This window comes from Vipera berus (assembly GCF_964194415.1).
Source record: "Vipera berus genome assembly, chromosome: 1".
Taxonomy (NCBI): Eukaryota; Metazoa; Chordata; class Lepidosauria; order Squamata; family Viperidae; genus Vipera; species Vipera berus.
The window spans coordinates 216,052,802-216,074,970 of record NC_138202.1 but is presented as its reverse complement, the minus strand read 5'-3'; positions in this window follow the sequence as shown (position 1 = coordinate 216,074,970).

Below are 22,169 nucleotides of genomic sequence, written 5' to 3'. Positions count from 1 at the left end.
CTTGACAGCCACTAAGAGTATTCAAGGCTGTTATAGTCTGATCTAAGAGGGGAGGGGTGTTATGTTTTGGGCTTGTGGTGTTACACCACGTGCGTTGCTGGAGCAGCTAACGGCTCTCCAGCAACCCAGACAAGCCGTCTCCAGTCCTGCAATTGGTTAACCCCAGGCGGCAAGAGTGGGTTCAAACCTATTGGCTGCCGCCTAGACTATATATTGTGGCTGGTTGCAGCCCAAGTTCCAGTACAGTTCCAGCAAGAATAAAGTATGAGTTATCCTGTACTCAGCCTCATGTCATCATTCCTGCTCCCAAAAGCCCATGACTTAACAGTTTGATTTAATAATTTTGAACAGGCTGAAGCTTCAAAGAAGAATCATTGGTTGGAAAAGCTTTGCCTCTGAGGACTTAAGGGAGCAGGTGTGGATGAATGAATCTGCCACCCTTCAAATGCTTCCTCTGTACAGGTAATCCTCTTATGACCTGAATTTCTGTTGCTAAGCGAGTCACACCTAATTTTACTACCGTTCAGTTGTTAAGTGAATTGCTTTAGTTGTTAAGTGAATCATGTGGTTGCTAAGCGAATCCAGCTTGTTGGAAGCCAACTGGGGAGGTTGCAAATGGTGATTACATGACTCCAGGACACTGCCACTGTTGTAAATACATGTCAGTTGTCAAACAGCCAAATTTTAATCAGGTGACTATGGGGATGCTGCAACGGTTGTAAGTGCAAGAGCAGTCCTTTTTTTCAGTGCCGTTGTAACTTCGAACAGTCACTAAATGAATAATTGTAAGTTGAGGCCTACCTGCATCTGGGGAAAGGAAGAACTCCATTTTAATCAGAGAGTCATCTCATTGGCAAATGGCGCCCTTCATGGGAAGGCCTTGGGAGAGAGTGGACCAAAGAGAGGCTACAGAGCCATGGAGCAACGTGTTGTGATTCCATGCCAGTCTGTGATCCCGACAGCTGAGTCCGGGAAATCTGAGGAGGAGGAGGAGGGGCCTGGGGAGCCATCGGAGTCGGAGGAAGGCTCTGATGACCTCCAAGACTTACATTCCAGTGAGGAGCCTGGCCCTTCCGCTGGTGCTCAGGATGAGACGCAGCTGTGTGGGGAGGCTGGGTCAGACTCGGAGGACACACAGCTGGAGGACATGAGAGACACCTGCAAACCAAGACAGGCCAGGAGAGTAGGCCAGACAGAGGCAATGTGGTGACTCTGGGGGAGGGGGAGAAGGCATTGAGAAGCCACGCCTTGAGGACTGAATTACAAAAAGGGAATGTGTGGGCGGTGCTGATTGCTGAAGGCAACCATTGCAAAGTACTTCATGGGATCATGTTCTGTTGGTATTGTCGGTTTATAATTCTCTGTTTTGCATTGTGTTTCGTGTGGACAATTTTCTCCATTTGGATTGTGTTTTGTTGCCTTTGTTTTTGGACCATTTGGCAGGCTTGTTACCAATATTAAAAGGGGTTTGTTTTCTTCTGAGTCTCCAGCCTACTTGTCAAAAGGGGTTTTGTCCTTGTGCATTTAACAAGGACATACATAGGCTGGGACAGAACACAACGGGTGAGAGAAACCCATTCAAAACAGTGTCCTAGTCTAATATTAACAGTAAAGTAATGTTCCGGGATATTGCAGCAATTAATGTAACAGAGACCTACTTTGTCCCAAGGGTGTGTGGGGAATTAAAAAGGTCAAGATGGAGAGCATAACCATCAAACCCCCTATCCTTTTTTTTTTGTTTTAACACATATGCACTATTAAAATGGGGTAGGGCTTTAACTACATTGACACTGCTCTTATAACTGCAGTGCAGATATCTGTTTTGGCCTCCTTCCAGAAATAACAATAAGAATTCAGAAATTTGTATTTATTTTATTTATCAAATTCATTTGCCACCCATCTCACTGGACAATTGGGGCATGGGCTACTGAGTGATAGGGTTGTGCTCTTCTCCCGAGCCACAGGAAGGAAAATCAGATTACCTTTTCCTTTTTAGCATTTTTCTGGCTCGTGGCCTTAAAGAGTTTGTGTGATTGCATGGAGATGCAGTGGGAGAGAATTCCTGCACTGGACAAGGGGTTGGGCCTTCCAAACCTGCCACTGTGATCCCTGTAGCCCCAAATGCAATGTTTGCATTGTATATGTCATGAATTCCTTGTTTGTTTCTCACCTCATATATCTTTCCCTGGAGGCCATTTTCTTTCTTATCTTACTTGCCCTTGCCCTTAGGATGCCTTAGGATCATTTAAATGTAATCCTTGTACATTCAAAGCATGTAATGCAATACTCCAGGGCATTTCAACTTTTTCACTCATTGTACCACTTTTAGGATATGGCAACATCTGAGTACAACCAGTTGCCTAGCAAAGTGTCAAAAACTTGATGACCAAAAAAAAAAGGAAAAAAGTGATGAAGTACAGGTAGTCCTCAACTTACAACAATTCGCTTAGTGACTGTTTGAAGTTACAATGGCACTGAAAAGTGCCCCCCAAGCCACAGCCTAGCAAGACACCTGCCTGCCCGCCTGGCGGCACTCTTCCTCCTATCTGAGGTTTTCATTGTTGTGAGCATTTCTGTTGAGGATTGGCAGTGTTGGTGGTGGGGGTTTGGTTTTTATTCCCCCCATCTGCTGAGTGGTTGCAGGAGGTTTTGGTCACTTTACATGACCCTGGGACGCTGTGACCATCATAAATACAAATCAGTTGCCAAGCATCTGAATGTAAATCACAAGACCCTGGAGATGCTGCAACATTCCAGCTGATTGGCGCTTATTCTGGGCTCAGCTGAAGTGCCAGGATCAGCGCTGAGCTCCAGCTGGAGCCTGGCACTGATCCTGGTGCTTCCGCTGAGCCCTGACAGCCCTGCAGCTCCAGCCATCTCTCGCTCAGGCTTGTGCGGTGCTGCCACCGGTTCAGCTCATTCCCCTCCCCAGCTACCACTTTTCTAGGATGTTCGCGTACCACCTGCCAGGTGCCAATGTACCACAGGTGGTACCCGTACCACTGGTTGAAAAGCCCTGCAATACTCTTTGGAGTATAATCTTGTTAAAACAAAACTGATCAGAAAATGAAAGAGCAGATTGGCCCACTTTATGTAGCTTTGTATAAGAGAAGGCTGATCATTCTCTGTATATGTAGCTCATATTGCATAATAAAAGGGATGTGCTGCTGCAACATACTGTATCTATTTTACAAGGAAGGGAAAATGCAAAGAATTGGTGAATTCAATTTTTTAGTTGGGCCTATTAGAATCTTTCAGTGTATGGAGAAAGTGAGAAATAATTTAGGACTGCAGTAATCCTTTTTCTGGTATAAACCTTTTTTTATAATAAATGTTACATTATAAATTATTCTAACTAATCGGGACTGGTATTTGAAAAATAATCAGAAATATATATGCAAAAAAGTCTTTGTTTACTTACATATTCTGATATTTTAATCTAAGTGCTGAACAATTGCTTTGGATGAAATCTATCTCTTATATTACAATCATTGGGTTGTCCCAGATGAGATTCGTCTTCTAGAAGATAAAATTAATAATAGCCAGGAATTTTGTATTTTCACCGCCTAATTGTACAATATTGTCCTAAACCTAAAGATATTTTCAGATACAAAGTCCTAGGAATGAAATCCAAACTTTTTTTAAAAAAAAGTACAACCTAAATTTGCAGCACTGGAAATCTCATCTTCAAATAGATACATTATCAGGTTTTGAATGACCAGATAGTGTGATAAAGCAGAAAATAGGGTAAAATCTGCATTCAAGCCTGTGTGAACAGTATGCTAATAATACCTACCTCTGCTCCTTGTCACCTTGTGCCTGGCAATGGAGAAAAAAGCAGCAACTTCTGAAAATTATCTCCACACTAACTGAAAGAAAAAAAATATCTTTTTTTTACAATCTGCTGACAATGCCCAAATTATAAAAAGAAAAGAAAAAAAAAAGAATCTGCCCTAGGTTCTACCTTGGTTTACTTTTTCCAATAAGCAACCAAGCTGGAAGATCATTTAGAAGCAATTTATTAGAATACTCTGATAAAATGCGGTCTCGCTATGAAAAGAGAGAAACCCGAGAAATGGATTACATTTACTTTTATAATTAGCACAACAAAGAACTTCAAAACAAAAAGTTGACTGGTTTAGAAATAGTCATCTGTTCAGTTACAGTACATCACAAGAATTACAGCCTAGCTGTAGAAAAGAACATTGTACTCTGAATAAAAGTAAAAGAAACATTTGCAAAGGAAAAACATCAAAACGAGTTTGGGTAAGGTATATTGTCAGCGCTTCCCAAGGTTGGCTTGACTATTTTCTTGGTTAACGGAGGCTTGAGAACAGCTAAAATTGAAACTGTTTTCTACAATGTATTGAATGCTCTTCTGCCAGTCCCAGTTTCTGAAAGAGAGGCTTTTTCTTGAAAGTTAAGGCTTATGGGAGATTATTAGTGATACAATTGAAAAAGCAAATTTAAAATACAAGAAAACCCATGTTAATTAGCCAGTGCATCAGTACTACAAAAACCACGTGTCAAGTATTACAAAGTCCATCCTATATGGTCCTCAGAGGCTTATTTGTAAAAATCACACTCCTGTTCTTAAATTATAATGATTGTAGTACTACCATGTCTATCTGTCCTTATGGCTGTGTGAAACCAGCCCTTTTCTTCCTTTGCATGTGCCATCTGCCATGCAGGAAATAATTATTTCTCAGCCATTGGGCCTGGCCAATGTGCTAGGCAGTTAACAAAGCACCTCCTGTGTACCATGTCCAAGGAGATATTTGAGGGAAGACACAGAGCATTGCCCTGATTGTCAGCCAGGTCAGGAAACAAAAGCAGCAGGGATTTCTGGAATGCTTTTTGAAAGTCTTAACAGAACCATTCTCTGCCCTATTGCATGCCAGATCAAGGAAGGCTTGTTTGGACTTCCTTTCTCATGCTTTCCCTTACCTAAAGGACTAAGTTCCCATTTCTCCTTCCTTAACTGTTCATTGCTCTCTTTCTTCTTGCCAAGGCCTTGAAGGAAGTCAGTAACTGTAACAGCCAGCCAGTCTTAAAGAAGACTAATGTAACGGAGACTAATCCAGTCTATAACTAATCTATAATAACCCATTCATTCCTCCCAGGAAAAGCCAACTTAGAGGTGGGCAACTTTCCCCAGTATCCAGACTGGATCTGTAATGGTTATTGTGGATGATCTTGGAGAACAAGGGGAAGAGAAGCTGTGTAGGAAACAAATAGACAAGAGAAGCAGAAGCCCTCAGTGGTTTAATGGTCAGATAAAGAAATTTAGGAAGAACCTACACTAATGGACCAAGCAGTTAAAAGTAAAGTTTGCAAAATTCTGTTAAAGTAGCCTCACAATAAAGTAGAATTAGTTCATCTATTATGTTTTCTGACTGGTTTACCTGGGAAGTCTGACAATATCCAAAATCTGAACAATGTCCTCCTCCCCTTCCACCATGACACACCAACACCCCACTTATGAAGGACATTACTCAGTGGTGGGATTCAGTCAGTTCGCACCACTTCGGCAGAACTGGTAGCTATTTTTTTGTTGCCCAGGCCCAGAATGGACTTCCGGAAGCGGCATCCACACAGAGATCCAGTTGTTCACATATTTGAATCCCACCACTGATATTACTTATTCTGGCTGAAAAACTAGAGAAATTATCTATAATAATGTCAGCTGTAAGTCCTCCCTCTGTAGTAAATCTTTGTGGACTGTGTTGTTTGTATTCCTTTCCTTGGCTGGATGAACTTCAAGACTGTCCACACCAACGGTTGTGACATTTCTGACCAAATACTTAAAGCACTAAGAAGCATGGTCAGAGCTACAAGGAAATCTTTCAGTATCTTAGGTAGCAACTCTCATAGCAGAAGAAATGTTATTTTCTCATAAATGAAGTATAAGGATGCTGAAATAATGAAGGATTTCAAATGTTTTGCTTTTGATATTCAAACCGTCTTGCTACCCCAACAAAACAGCAGGAATTGCTGCCAACATATATATATATTTTCAGGCACTTTTACTCAGTGAAGGTACTTGAAAAGCTCAGCAGAATACTAAGTCTGAATCTTGACAAGATTCAAGATTTATAACTTTCACACCCAGAATATAAAGCTGTGGCCCTTCATCATGATCAATAATTATTTTCTCTCTCTCTCCTCTTTTTTTGGTGGTGGGCAGTGGGAAAGTACCCTTGGGTCAGTTCCGACTCCTGGAAACTTCCTCCTACAGTGACTGACCCAAAGTCCCCAGCTAACTTTGTGCCAAAAAGCAGGACTAGAACTCATGGTATCCTGGTTTCTAGCCTGGTACTTAAGCAAACGGTCTCTCTCCAATAAGGATTGAAATGCCCAAAATACAAACAAAATGTTTCCTATTTATATTAATATGCTTCCAATCTGCAAACCTCAGCTACTTGATTGCATCCATAGATCAGCGTTTGGCAGCTAGTAGCCATGGCTTTCATTGGCTGATTTTAAAACCCTCCTTACTTGTACACTGTAAGAGGCATTGCTTTCCAACAGATAGATAAATGTATTTCCCAACTGCAGGCCCTTTAGGCTGAAATTTAATTTTATTTCTGTCAAAGACAAGCTGAGTCCTAGGCACATACTTCAGTCTTCAGATTTTCCAGAGGTTTGCATATATCAAGGATCATCTCGGTTTACAAGATTGTATGTGTACCAACTCTCTGTAGATGAAAGAAAGTATCAGCTACATCAGGGCTTTTCAACTTTTTCACTCATTGTACCACTTTTAGGATATGGCAACATCTGAGTACCACCAGTCGCCTAGCAAAGTGTCAAAAACTTGATGACCAAAAAAAAGGGAAAAAGTGATGAAGTACAGATAGTCCTCGACTTACAACAATTCGCTTAGTGACTGTTTGAAGTTACAATGGCACTGAAAAGTGCCCCCCAAGCCACAGCCTAGCAAGACACCTGCCTGCCCGCCTGGCGGCACTCTTCCTCCTGTCTGAGGTTTTCATTGTTGTGAGCATTTCTATTGAGGATTGGCAGTGGTGGTGGGGGTGTGTTTGGTTTTTATTCCCCCCATCTGCTGGGTGGTTGCAGGAGGTTTTGGTCACTTTACATGACCCTGGGACGCTGTGACCATCATAAATACGAATCAGTTGCCAAGCATCTGAATGTAAATCACAAGACCCTGGAGATGCTGCAACATTCCAGCAGATTGGCGCTTATTCTGGGCTCAGCTGAAGTGCCAGGATCAGCGCTGAGCTCCAGCTGGAGCCTGGCACTGATCCTGGTGCTTCCGCTGAGCCCTGACAGCCCTGCAGCTCCAGCCATCTCTCGCTCAGGCTTGTGCGGTGCTGCCACCGGTTCAGCTCATTCCCCTCCCCAGCTACTACTTTTCTAGGATGTTCGCGTACCACCTGCCAGGTGCCAATGTACCACAGGTGGTACCCATACCACTGGTTGAAAAGCCCTGAGCTACATCACATACAGGTACATACATACTCTATTTACAACTACAATTGGCACTGGAACCTCTGCTTCTAATAAAGGAGAATATTTGTAACTCAGAGTTGAGTTGAGTTGAAGGGTCCTTGGTGCTCTCTAAGCTTGGTTGTTTTTGTTGCAGACTTTTCATTACCCAAACTAGGTAACATCATCAGTGCTCTGATGTTACCAGCATTGATAATATTACCTAGTTTGGGTAATGAAATGCCTGCAAGAAAAACAACCAAGCTCAGAGAGCACCAAGGATCCTTCACATCTGTTGGTAAATAGATGTTAGTAAGTTGGGAACTACCTGTGTAAAGTCAGGTACACTTTGCACTGACCTAAATATTATGCCTCAGATGTTACAGATATTTAAATAGGTGCCCATCACGCTTCTCAAAGCTGAGCTGTCAGGATTACTCCAGCATATATAGTTTTGGTAAATTCAAAAAGGATCTGCTTTCAGTCTTCATTGGGAAGTAATGTGGGATATAAGCTATAAACTGAATAGATATCCTCACTTTGGGGTCATTTTCAGATATGGGAAATGGGAACAACCAGGGAGACTTCAAGGAAAAAGAAAGATATGTAGCAAAAGCAATAGCAGCAGTTTCTTTCCTGCTACCAACATATCCTGTGTCCATTATCCCAAGAAATCAGAACAAATATTCTTTATACTGGATAACTAGAATGTGTTATCATAGGAAAAGCTTTTTAGCTCAATCTAATTTTAAAATATTTTTTTTAAAAAATCAAATAATCCAAATAGATTATTTAATATTCAATTTTTCCTTTAAATGTGTTTTTTTAAAAAAGAAAGTACACTATGAAACTGCTATGAAAAGAAAACAAATTTGTTGTTTAGATTGTGAGGAATTTATTTATTTTTTATTTTAATTCCATTTATATCCCGCCCTTCTCCGAAGACTCAGGGCGGCTTACAAGCTTAGCAGTAGCCTTCATTCTATGTATATGTCTGCTTGTTAGGGCTTTCACACACACCCCCAAGCGGCATTATTACAAAGTCAGCTTAATTGCCCCCAACAATCTGGGTCCTCATTTTACCTACCTCGGAAGGATGGAAGGCTGAGTCAACCTTGAGCCTGGTGGGACGCGAACCTGCACTAATTGCAGGCAGCTGGTGTTACTTAAGGAGGCATTAGCCCACTGCTCCACCAATGACAGGAGAAGCATAGTAATTACAGTTTATAAAGAAGATACTTTGTGCTATAAATTTTCTATTTTGAAATTTACATCAGAGTACTATTATAGTAGCTAAGAGAAGATTGTAATGTAAATGCTGACACTGTTCTAGATGTACTATTGTTGCCAACAGCACTGTAATATGCAAGTAGGTTGATAATCTGTCACTGACCTTGACATGTTTCTCATCTTCAGCAATTCTGTTGTTCTTCCTGTAAAAATTTGGCACCTTGCAGTAAAAATCAACCTCATACATCAAGACCATATTGAATATAAGTTTTGGTATAGCACAAGAATCATCTGAAAAACTGCATACATAATAGTCTTTGAAAAGGTGCCTAGACCATAGAATAAAGTAGGTAAATTCTTCTTGAGTGAAATAAACAATGCAAATAATGCTTTCCTGTCCTCTGGTATGACAGGAAGAGTTGCAATAACATTTTAAGATCTGTTTCCTGACAGAGAGGCTAATCCCATGAAGAGGCATACCCAAAGTTGATTTCCAAAGTTGATGAGCTAGTTTATACCCTTGGCAACTTCTTTGCATCTAAACTCTTGAATTGTTCTTATACATATAACTTAATTTTCCAATCCTGTAGGAATGTGAATATCAGCTAGCTGTGAAGAAGATGTGAGTTTTAGTTTCGCTTTAGGTAAGAAAGCTGACTGGGTAATTTTGAGCCAGTCACTCTCTCATTCCAGCTCACCTCACAGGGTTGTTGTTATTGTGAGGAAAATTGGAGGAGGAAGGAATATTAGGTACATTTGCCCAATTGAATTATTCATAGAGATAATAAAGGTGAGATATAAATAAATAAATAAATAAATAAATAAATAAATAAATAAATAAATAAATAAATAAATAAATAAATAAATAAATAGATAGATAGATAGATAAATAAATAAATAAGTAAGTAAATAAGTAAATAAATAAACAAATGAATACACAAATAAATAAATAAATAAATAAATAAATATGTTCATTTTTCTTCAAATCTGTATAAAGTCCTGAAGCACCTTACCAGCTGAATCCTTTCATCCTGTGCTACTTTACAAACCATACAAAAGTAATGCAATGCAAGAACAGCAGCAATTAGTATGTTAGAGTAGCCTTACTCAACATGTCTTCTCAATTTACTGAAACTATAAGAGTTAAAATTCAGTACACCCAAAGGTCACAGCAGTGAAGTTATCCACAAGAGGTATTCCATGATAAGTCCATACTCTGCTTAGATATTAAGAGGGTCAAGTGATATTGGGATCTGGATTTGAGGAATGTTAACATTAGCCCCTTGCCATGGATGGGTCACTCCCTCTTGGCCCTAGAGTTCTACACAAATGCTCCTCGTTGCACGGAGGTGAGATCTTGTGGACCGGCCTACCTTGAGACTACGGTTTCAGAGAGAGCTGGGGGAGGTTTCCAAAGCTCTGCCACAAGATTTGGCAGAGGCCCTCATTGCTGCTTGGAATAAGCAAATGAGGCCCCAATCACATCTGTGTGGATGGTCATTGTATACAAATCCTGTAGAACACCATGGTTTACCAAGGAACTCTAAGACATGAAGCTGGATAGAACACTTCTGGAGAAAAATAAAAACTGAAGACAAGCAAGCATAGATAAGTGCCTTTATTGGGACTTTCCTGCTGTGATAAGAGTAGCAAAGCATACTGACTTCTGCAAATAACTGCCCAATGGTCTTCTCTGGATGGCCAGGTCCTTCCTGGGTAAAGACGAGCTGGGGTGCCCTTGGAGGACTACTTTGAGGAATATCCTGGCACCTGTTAAACAAGTCACCTGTCTTCACTTACAATAGGACTCTGACTGGACCACCTTGCATGTCTTCAGAAGCCTGCCTTTTCCATTGCAGTTCTTGCTCTATGATACATTCTCACCCTTGAGATCTGGCAGACCCCATCCTGTTAACCTTCTGGAAAGCACTTAAGAGCTGGCTCCCCCCCCCCCCCTGTTGGGATAGGATGAGGTCAGCATGGAAGGAGAGTGTTATGGGCTGCCTCAGGGAAGAGTGAGTGTGGCATGAGATTATGGTGTTTTTTGTGGTTTTTTTGCCTTTATTGCTGTATACATTGCTTTATTCTGGATTATTCCTTTGCCACCCAGAGTTTGATTTTAAATGGGCAGCTGTACAATTTTTTTTTTGTAAAAAAATAAATAAATAAATAAAATGATCCTAAAACCACATAAATATTCTTTATCAACTTGCCAAGCATAGGATTGACAGCTAAACAATTTCAAAAGATAGATCTAGCATTTATCTTATTTTTTTTTCTTTTACTATTTTCATATCTTTTATCATTTGCCCTGTTACTAGGCAAATACAATTCATCAATTTGATATTTAGTGCAAATATTTATTTTTATACTGAAAAAAGTTTCTCATCTCTTAATTTATGAACGTTGACTGATTGATTATGTGCCATCAAGTTGATGTCAGCTCTTGGCAACTATAAAAATAGATTTTCTTTAATCTTATTATTAGAGCCATAAATGTAGGCCAAATTGTTCTGCCTTTTTTTTGTAAGTTAACAAACCTGGCCATACTTCATGTCTCTTCAAACTGCTTTAAACTTTTAGCAAGTTATGGTTAGCCCCCACATTTACAATACAACGATAAGGGAATAGACTTTGGCCATAGGAAATCACTACTGTCTTGTTGTTACTTTCTCCATTACACCAAATTTTAACCCTGTATCCTTTATACTTCTCCTGGCTCTGTTCTGCATCAGATAGGTCCACTACAGATGTAATCAAGCCAAGTGGGGTTTCCATGACAACCAATTCTGCAGATAGTCTGATCATAACAGAATGCCCCCGCCCCTTTATTGGAGAAATCCAGGCAGCTAATGAAATAGGGTAAGTGGTATCTCAAAAGGAAGTATAAATTTAGGCTCTGAAGTCTTCTGTGAAAATGAGAGAGAAAGAAGCCAGGTGTAAGTAACCTGTAACACCTTGTTTAATTTGCATCTATAGCTAATATAGGTCATTTTTTAAAAATCTAATATACCCATCACGTGAACACACTGGATCTTCCTTCTGCCTGAAAATAATGATAGTTTCTGGAAATGCTTGCACATTAAAATATGTAGTATGAGACAAGTTTTAATAAAAAACATATATAAGAAAAGTGAGAATGTGAAAAAAGATTTTTTTTAAAAAAAAAGACAAGATTTTCAATATCTTGAAACCAAGAGTTTATTAGTTGCCCTTTACATTATTTCCAATATTTTCTCCAAACTATGTCATTTTTTTCAAATCTACCTAATAGAAGTTCAAGAACAATACAGCATCCTATGCAATCTAGTTTGGAAGAAAATGATATTACTATCTAATTTAATTTAATAAAAAATTAATTTGAGAAAATTATAGCTGCTGTAATTTTTAAAAGTTTATTATATTATTTCATATATATATATATATATATATATATATATATATATATATATATATATATATATATATATATATATATATATATATATATATATATATATATATATATATATATATATATATATATATATATATATATATATATATATATATATAACTTTACAGAGTTCAGGTATGACTGATCCCAATCCCCTGAGGCTTGCAAACTCAGATCCATAAGCTGAAGCAAAAGATGATAAACAGGTGAAGGACTTGAAATTATTTTAATGACACACATTTTGTGTTAAAATAATATAGATATTGCTGTACACTTAGGACTGCAGCTTATGGATGAAGAAACACAGCTGGCATCAGAAGACTCAATAAAATAACTTCTGAGGAAGGATGCTTAATATTTAAAAAATATAGAAAAAATTAAATTTTCCATCCCATTATCCTTGATGCAGTTAATCATCCTTCTCCCCTGTGACTACTATTTACATTAAAAAGAAAATTTCATTCTCATGTGTTTAATATGGCCTTGAGAATACAAGCTTAGGCCAAATCCATGAGGGAACAGACCTTAGTGGATTTACTTTTAAATAAAATAAGCATGCATTAATTTGAACTGCAAGGCCACTCTTTTATGATCAGTTTATTTCCAAGTAAATATGCACAAAACCTGGCTCCATATTAGTATGTGTTATTGAATGTTGATTACATTAAGTAACACGTTCTCTGCTTTTGTTCAAGTAAAATGTTCTAGGAAAAAAAGTGATTGTAAAATGATTTCATCTAAGCATGTTCCTTGAAGGGAAATGCAAATACAGACTTTTCAACCTTCTGCCTCAGAGCATGGATATGCCTGTCTCCTTATCAGCTCTAAAGCTGCTTGAAGAAAACTAGGATAGGCCAAAGCCAACGGTGGCCTGGGCCACACATAAATGTTACACAAATGTAACCTGACTTGAATAGTAGGGCTACGCACAACTTCAAAGAAGTGGTTCAAAGGAAAGGTTGAATGAACACACACACACACACACAAAGTAACTTAATGAAGTGAGAGTAGTTCTTTGCTTCTAAGACTAAATTGAGGTATTCATGTGGCTTTCTTGGTTTGCTTTGGAAGCCCACACAGATCTCTCCCTTGAAGCTTGTGCTGAAAGATGGCTTATAGGAGCCTTCTCCTGCAGCATTGCCTGTGATATCTTCTCTACCAGGCAATTCCACAGTGAGCTTCGGGAGAATGCCTGTGTGCAATGGAAATGGCTAATCTGTAGCTTTCCTGGAATACTGTCAACGCTGCTAACATTGAATGTTATTGCTTGACAAGAGATGAAGAAGTAGCTATTTCATATGTTAAACTTGTGTATTGCTTTAAGATTTGTGTATTGTTTTAGTTTAAGGTTAGGAGGGGGGATGAGTAGGATTGCACTTTTCAAGGCCAGCTCTAACTAAGAAGATAAGGCTTTGGTGGGTCTTCTAATGGAAGGGAAACTGATTCTTTAAATTAATTGGAGAATATGACTAATGACAAAATTAGAAAGGTGGAGAATTGTGTTTTAATATATTGTGCAAGGGGCGGAGATTTCAGATTCCAGCTTCCTCCGAGCAAGCATTTGCCGGTGTATTAGGCTAATAAAGGACTTTTAAGGTAAACAATGCCTCAGAGTCACTTGAAAAGCCCATACATCGGAAACTTGACAAATACATCAAGGAATCTCCCATGCCTGGTGGGTCAAAGGGAATCCTTCAACATGGAGAAGATACAACTAACCTGAAGTTCTCTCAATATATACGAAAATGTTTCCTAGATTGGAATGTCATAGTCTGAAGGGTGAAGGGGAGGTAGGCACACAATGTAAGTAATATTACTATGTGTGCTAGAAATAGGAAGGCCCAATTCCATCTGGAAGGGTTACAAATAATCCTGTGTCTTGATTCTGACCTTAGTCCTTGCATTGTGTATCTTTTGAACGTGTTTTACAGAGATAAAATGTTTATATTGCTCAGCACATTATGACTTGATTCCTCCTTCGTAAATCAAACTTTGCCTTTCCAACATTCTAATAGAAGTTTGCACACTTGAAAAAAAAAGCGATTTTGTTGACAATCAGCATTTTACTGATGATCATAAAGATGTTTTCCCTGAGTGATAATAACCAGGAATGTTCGATCACCAGACGATGGGAGTGGGGGGTGGGGGCAGAAAGTTTGTTTTGTTTCTGATATTCATTGACAAATATTCTCTGAAATATCTGGTAGGCAGCAAATTTTTATTAGCCGGCATACAGCATTTGTTTCAGACTGTGCTGGCTTTGATGACTATTAGCAGGACAAAAAATTGACCTTCCAGATAATTCAGCTGGAGATCTAAGGCTACTTTCATAATTGACACGGAGGGCATCTTAAAAATTGCTCTTTCACTTGTTAATGAGACACTAGGTCTCAGTGGGAAGAATAAGGCAAAAATCTGGTTATATGAAAGATTTCAATAATAATTTATGCATTAGGAAAAAAGATAAAGAAGGGTCAAACCATAGCTTTGGTTGCAAGCTATGACATGCCATGTCAAAAATGGCAATTTTTAATTTTTCCTCCCTTAGGAAAACTTTTAGGACATTGTATAATACCATGGGGTGCTAGCCATAAAAAGCACATATGTATTATTTTTTTCCAATGACAAAACAATGCAGTTATCTAGCCAATAATGATCAGGCTCTGCTTTGCCTATTTATTGTGTGCAGCAGAGATATAAAACATCCAAGATACCTTGGAAGGTACTTCCTACTTACAAGATCATTTAGTACTCAGTGATAAATTTAGATCAGCACACCAGCCACTATCAGCTTAGTGCTTCCAAGCTTGGTGGCTTCAGCAAATGACACAGGATTGCCCACAGTGTGCAGGAAGGTGGCCAGGCTGGGGTATTTTTTGCCATGGCTTGCAAATCTTCCAGGCTGCATGGCTTGATTGCAAACTGCAAGGAATCCTGCCATGTCCACTAAAAGCCTCCTGGCTACCCTGGACATTTCTCTGAAGGACTTGCCAGAAGCTTTTGGCAAGCCTTGAAAAAGCATCCCTGGCCTCAAATTGCCAGCCGCTCCCTCCATTTTGCTTGCCAACACAGTTTGTCTATTATTGAGGGAGAAGATTGACGGAGAAGATCTTCTGCAACACTGGTCCATTTAGGCCACCTGACTTGCTTTCTCAAGGTGAATCAGGTCATCTAGTGAATCATGCCACCCCCTTGGCACAAATTGTTTTGTCAAAGTGGGACTAAATAGGATGACCCAAAATGGCCCCTTTCTGTTATTAGAACAGGCACTTTGCTTCAGGAAAATTAAAATCCTAGGATTATCACTGGCATCTCAGGATGTGAAAAATGTTATTATAAGGAAGAAGCAGCAGTGCTTTATTCCAACCAGCAAAGCATGGTTGGACAAGACACTTTTTTGGTTTTGTTCAATGGCATACATCCATTTCTTGGAAGAAATGAGTAAACAACAACGATGTTTGGTCAACATAGTGCTGCAGAATTGCTTCTTGAAATTGAAGATCTGAGCATATGTGTACACAGCAAGGATAGGGTGTATGTTATGTGGGAAATGTATCACAATTACTGGATATAAGCATCACTGTCTTTGCAAAAGCTTAATTTTAATAGATGATTGGTGTGGTTATTCTAGTTTTTAGTCTGAAAGGACTTAGCAAATGAAAATCAGTTTATAAAAACAAGTCAAGATGGTTATTCTTTTAGGCAATTCTGTTTTCATTAACAGAAAGTGCTACTTTTTTTGTATGGATTTCTAAATAATTAAAGCATCTAGCTCAATACATAAAATATTTAGAAATCTATTCCAATCGCTGTAATTCAAGAAACAATTGCTCAAGGCCTTTAATTATGTTGGAGATGGTTTTATATGCTCTCAATGTATAAATCTAAAAATAAAAAGTTTTATAAAAAAAGGCAAAAAAATTCCCGAAATAAATTTTAGATAATTATGAGCCAGAATAGAATTTATTTCATGTGCCACCTGAGGCTTTCTTTGTAACCTTCATGGAAAATATAGGAATATATAAACATGCTTATGTTAAAGTTCATTATACTTTTTAAGAAGATAACATTGCTCATAATTGTAGTTTAAGTTTTAAACCTTTTATAGTCATTATAAAAAACCAAGATCATGGCATCCGGCCCTCTCAATTCCTGGCAAATAGATGGGGAAGAAATGGAGGTAGTGACAGATTTTATTTTCCTGGGATCCAAGATCACTGCAGATGGGGACTGTAGCCAAGAAATTAAAAGACGCTTGCTCCTTGGGAGGAAAGCCATGGCAAATCTTGACAGCACACTAAAAAGCAGAGACATCACCCTGTCAACAAAAGTGCGTATAGTCAAGCCTATGGTCTTCCCAGTTGCAATGTATGGCAGTGAAAGCTGGACCATAAGAAAGGCTGAGCGCCAAAGAATTGAAGCCTTTGAACTATGGTGCTGGAGAAGACTCCTGCGAGTTCCTTGGACTGCAAGGCGATCAAACCGGTCAGTCCTAGAGGAGATCAACCCTGACTGCTCTTTAGAAGGCCAGATCCTGGAGCTAAAACTCAAATACTTTGGCCACCTAATGAGAAGGAAGGACTCACTGGAGAAGAGCCTAATGCTGGGAAAGATTGAGGGCAATAGAAGAAGGGGACGACAGAGAATGAGGTGGCTGGATGGAGTCACTGAAGCAGTAGGCGTGAGCTTAAATGGACTCCAGAAGATGGTAGAGGACAGGAAGGCCTGGAGGAACATTGTCCATAGGGTCGCGATGGGTCGGACACGACTTCGCAACTAACAACAACAACAGTCATTATAAATATCTATGAAATTCATCCAATGAAATTCACCTAGTGAAATATTTTGAACATTTAAAATGCATTACATAAACATTAAATTGTACATTATTTAATCCAAAACTGATGTAAAAATATAAAGGCTAGGTTTAAAATATTTTCGACAGCATTGCACAGATCTATAACTGAACATAGTCAAAAGCAGAAGAAATAGGATCCTCTGAGTTGCTGAAGTAAACAGACAAGGGACTTTTTAAAAATACTGTAGACCTCTAGAAGGAAATGGGACTGTCCGATATACTACAGCAGAAGTCTCCAAACTTGCCAACTTTAAGACTTGTGGACTTTAACTCCCTGGCTGGCTGAGGAATTCATAGCTTTAAAGTCCACAAGACTTAAAATTACCAAGTTTGGAGACCCCTGTGCTAGAGAAACAGAAGGATCTAAATTTAGAACTAGGAAAGATATAAAAGCTGTAGAGTTGTTGGTGAAGGCATGCAGACATACACAAACATGGAGGGAGAAAGTCGAGCAGAAGGTTAGCCTGGAGAACAATCACTAGGAAAAAGGATAAAAAGGAAAGTTTAGCCCAGAAAGAGGCATTGGAAGGAAATTTGAGAGGCAAAACTGTTAACTGAGGAAGAAAGGTGACTGTGAGTAATCAGGAGGTAAAAGGAGGACCCTGCAGCACTTTTCCCAGCTGGAATTCTACTCCCTGTAGCAGGCTGGGGGAGAGAAGAGCCTTGTGATGTGTAAAAGATGCTTCAGTTGAGTTGTCGATTTAGCCAATAGAGAGCAGGAAGGGCTGTTAATTGAACTGCCTGAGGGAAGAGCCCACGCTTAACAGGCTGAGACGACTGGAAGCCAAATAGGCCAGATGGGATGAGATCCAAGCCAGAAGGGGGGATTAAATGGCCACAAAAGAGTGAGTGAGAACCACTGTGTGAAACAGAGACAGTAGCTGCTGTGATCACACTTTGCAAAGGGGGTGGGGGGGGAGGGAGAGAGAATTGGTTTATTTAAGCTTGTACGGTGCTTTCCAAATATGTGAAACCTTAAAGGGGAGTGTTGTGTTTTGTGTGTGAGAAAGCACAGATAGGCCCCTTTGGGACACAGGGAGATTCAACCCATTGATTCGATAGTTTAGTGTTGCTTTAGTGCACCATGTGACACTGTCTCAATATCTGTTTATTATTTACATAATGCAAGTAATAAAGTTATTTTTTTCTGATTATATGTTTTGTTTTCTTTTTACTGCATTTGCATGGAGGGAAGAGAGAAATCACTTTTATTTTAAAAAGCCACCTACTAATTGCAGAGTTGGCAGCATGCTTATTTAAAGCTAGTTGGATATGAACTGCAAGGATCCTGTTTAGGAACACCCTAGGGGGGAGTTCCTTGAATATTGGACTGTCTCATCAGCAACTAAAATGTAGTATAGCTAAGAGGGGGTTTTAAGGAAGAGATTAATTATGTGTCATCAAGCTGGTTCTAACTCCTAGTGACCACATGGTGATGTATCCCTAGCCTAGACCTTCAAATCTTCTAGCAGTGCACCCTACTTTCCTGTAACTGAGTCTTTGCACCTTGCTGCTGGTCTTCCTCTTCTCTTTCATTCCACCTTTCCCAATGTCAGAGTCTTCCCCAGAGAGCTAAATGTTTGCATAATGCATTCAAAATATGATCATTTCAATCAGCTCATTTGGGGAGATTTGTTCAAAGATCTATTTGTTTGTTTTCTTGGCTGTTCACAGTATTCCCAGGAGTCTTCTCCAACACACACAGTTCAAAAGCATCAATATTTTTCCTATCTTGCTTTTTCAAAGTCCCAACTTTTGCTTCCATAGAGTGTTAAATACAATGGCTTATATGATTCTGATCTTTGTAGATGTGGACACATCATGACATCTGAATATCTCTTCCAAGGCCTTCGTGGCTATTCTATAAAGTATTAGTCTGAGTGGTTTGCAAGGTCACAAACCAAAAGTTACCCAAAGTTAAACTGTTAACTCACCATCAATGGTATTTCTTGACTGTTAATTCCCTTACTATTGATAGTTGATCTTAAAAGGCAGAAACTATTTCACTGCTTCAATATCTTCATTGTGTCACGTCACGTCCTTCGTAGGATGCGAGCAGGAGTCTCCAAAGAGGAACGTGCGAAAAACAAAAAGGTTTTATTCAGCTCAAAAGCAAAAAAGCAAAGTCAGCGTTGGAAGTGAATTGCTCCCAACGCTTACATAGCCATTCAGAGACAGGACCCCGCCACCAGGTCACAAACCAGCATCCACCCACAATCCATTATAATCCCTCCTCCCCCTTGCAGATCCCTTTGCAAAACAGCCCTCGGTGCTCAATTCTACCAGCCACCCTCTGCGCGTCCTACCAGCCTTCCCCCACACATCCAACAGTCTGCTGGAAACCAGGTAAACAGTCCAGGCAAACCCCACCCTCAGGCCCAGATGATCGGCCCCGCCGTAGTTGGCTCCATGAGGGTCAGTGCTGCTACAACTGCCTCCAGGCCTCTGCTGAGGCAATTCGAGCCCTGGAGGCTCGCTATGGTGATGGCGGCCTTCCCAAGCGTCGTGCTGCCAGCTGGAAAGCAGTGGAGCCGGCAGAGATCCTGAGGCGACCAGCTGCATTGGCGGTGGCATGCAAGGAGGTGGCAGCATGACCAGCGGCTCAGCGGCACCTGCCAGCATCTCCAGGGCCAGCTGACAGGTGGTGGAGCCAGCAGGGAGCTTGCAGTGACTGGTGGCGGCAGCGACACTGGGCAGGGAGGCAGCAACACAGTTAGTGGCCCAGCGACACCCTCCGATACTTCCAGGGCCCCGATCAATTCAGAGGCAGGAGGGGGAGCCAACGCGAGGCTCTTCCTCCCCCCTCGCTGTATGACGGGCCCACGGGGCGCGACACATTGTCAATTTTAAGGCTACTGCCTATTGCTATTAGTTTGGTCTTTATATTCAATCTCATCACATTTTTTCCACTGTGCTCCTTGACTTTTATTACTCAGGCTTTGCAGAATCTTTTCATGTTTGTTTATCAAAGAAGTATATTCACCATACTGCAAGTTATTGATGTTTCTTCCTCTAATTTGAAAACCATACTCATCTTTTTCCAGTCTGGATTCCCTTAGTATATATTCAGCATATAAACTGAGAGTATACAACCTTAGTAAGGGATGCGGTGGCTCAATGGGTTAGGATGCCGAGCTTGTCAATCAGAAGGTCGGCAGTTTGGCGGGTCGAATCCCGAGTGCCGCGTAACAGAGTGAGCGCCTGTTACTCGTCCCAGCTTCTACCAACCTAGCAGTTCGAAAGCACGTAAAAAATGCAAGTAGAAAAATAGGGACCACTACGGTGGGAAGGTAACAGCGTTCCGTGCGCCTTTGGCGTCTAGTCATGCCGGCCACATGACCACGGAGACGTCCTCAGACAAGCGCTGGCTCTTCAGCTTTGAAACGGAGATGAGCACCAGCCCCTAGAGTTGGAAACAACTAGCACGCCTGTGCAGGGGAACCTTTACCTTTACCTTTATACAGCCTTATCTCACTCTTTTGCAAAACTGGCATCTGTTTCTGCTTCATCATATTCTGCCTGTACTGTGGTTTCCTGACGTGTGTGTGTGTGTAGGTTTCACAGGATAATGAGATGTTCCGGGACTCCCATTTTCTAAGCATATTCCACATTAACATCATTGACAAAATTAACATGACTGACACAATAAAAATCTTTCCATATCAGTGAAGCACATACTGATTTATTTTTGGTATTCTTTAGCTTTCCCAATTATCCAGCATGCATCAACAATAATGTCTCTGTCGGGCTCGACATGCCCGACACCCAGTGAGGCCGTGGAGGGACTCACCGGGCCCCGTGACCAGCTGCCAGCGTCTGCGGCTTTCCAGCGAGCTGGGGAAGAGCGCGGCCGCTGGGATGACCCAGCAGCCACCGGCGCCTCCCTCGATGCCCCAGCAGCCACCGGGGCCTTCCGGCAGGCCGGGGAGCAGCCGTGGAAACGCGCAGCCGGCCGACATCACCCAGCGCCGACACAGTAGGCCGAGGAAGAGCGCCAGGATGTCCCAGCAGCCAGCAGGGCCTTCCGGCAGAACAGGGAGGGGCCAAGGACGTGCACCAGCGCAGCGTTCCCCTGGAAACCCGTCCTCGCAGACAGCTCGCTCCGAAGCCCTGCCGGCCTCTTTGCCTGCCGAGGAACTGCATGGCAGGCACCAACAGCGAATGGCCCAAGCAGCGCAGTTCGCGGCGGTCTGGGGACCTGTGGGGGGTGGCGAGGGTGTGCGGGTCCGAGGGGAAAAGGGGGGTGGTCTGGGCTGGGGGGTGGCTTACCGGCTGCAATGGTGGTGGGACGGGGACGGGGAGGATACGTACCTGGGGGGCAGGTGCCAAAAGGCAGGGGCCAAGGGTGGTGGTGGTTAAGTAGGGTGAGGGGTGATTAGGCAATTAAGGGCGTGGTGGTGGGTGTCGGCCTTGCCGGCTATTTAGCAGCATTGATTGTGCTGTGAAATCAACGCTGACTTCATCTGTCTTCGAGTGACTGTTTATGAAGCAAATAAACGTGGCTCAGGAGAACCAGCTCTCGTTCCGGACTCATTCTTTCTTGTGATTCGACGGACGGGGGCTGAGAGTCTCTTTTTCCATGAACTTTTCTGAAGCCAGCTTGAATAACTGGTATTTCTCTTTCAACATGGAGCTCTGAACTGTGTTGAATTATGCTAAACATTATTTTGCTAGTATGTTAAATCAAGGATATTGCATAATATTTTTGCCCATTCTCTTAAATCTCCTTTTTTTTATTGGAATGTAGTTTGACCTCTTCCAATATGTTGGCTTCTGAGTCTTTTTTCAGATTTGCTGACACACTGTAACTGGGCTTGAACTTTTACTGATTCTTCTTCTGTTGCTTGCTATATTTTATGTTGACGTTCCAACAATTATTGTAGCTTTCCAACTTGGTAATAATCAAAGAGCTGATCTAATATCTTTATCTTGTATTAGAGATTCTTGGAAATAGAGAATATCTTTAAGATATCTTTGAGGTTGGCACCTCTACTGTACTCTATTTCAATATAGTCCTTCCATTTTTGTTTGATCTTCTTTGAATCAATTGCTATCTTTAGCATACAAATTTGAGTTTTGAACTTCTGTCAAAGTTCAGAGATCTTTTGAAAGACTGCTTATTTTTCTATATCTGTTTCTATCTTCAGTTTCTTTACAGATGTTGTAATTCTGCTTCTTGTCTCTTCTCTGGTC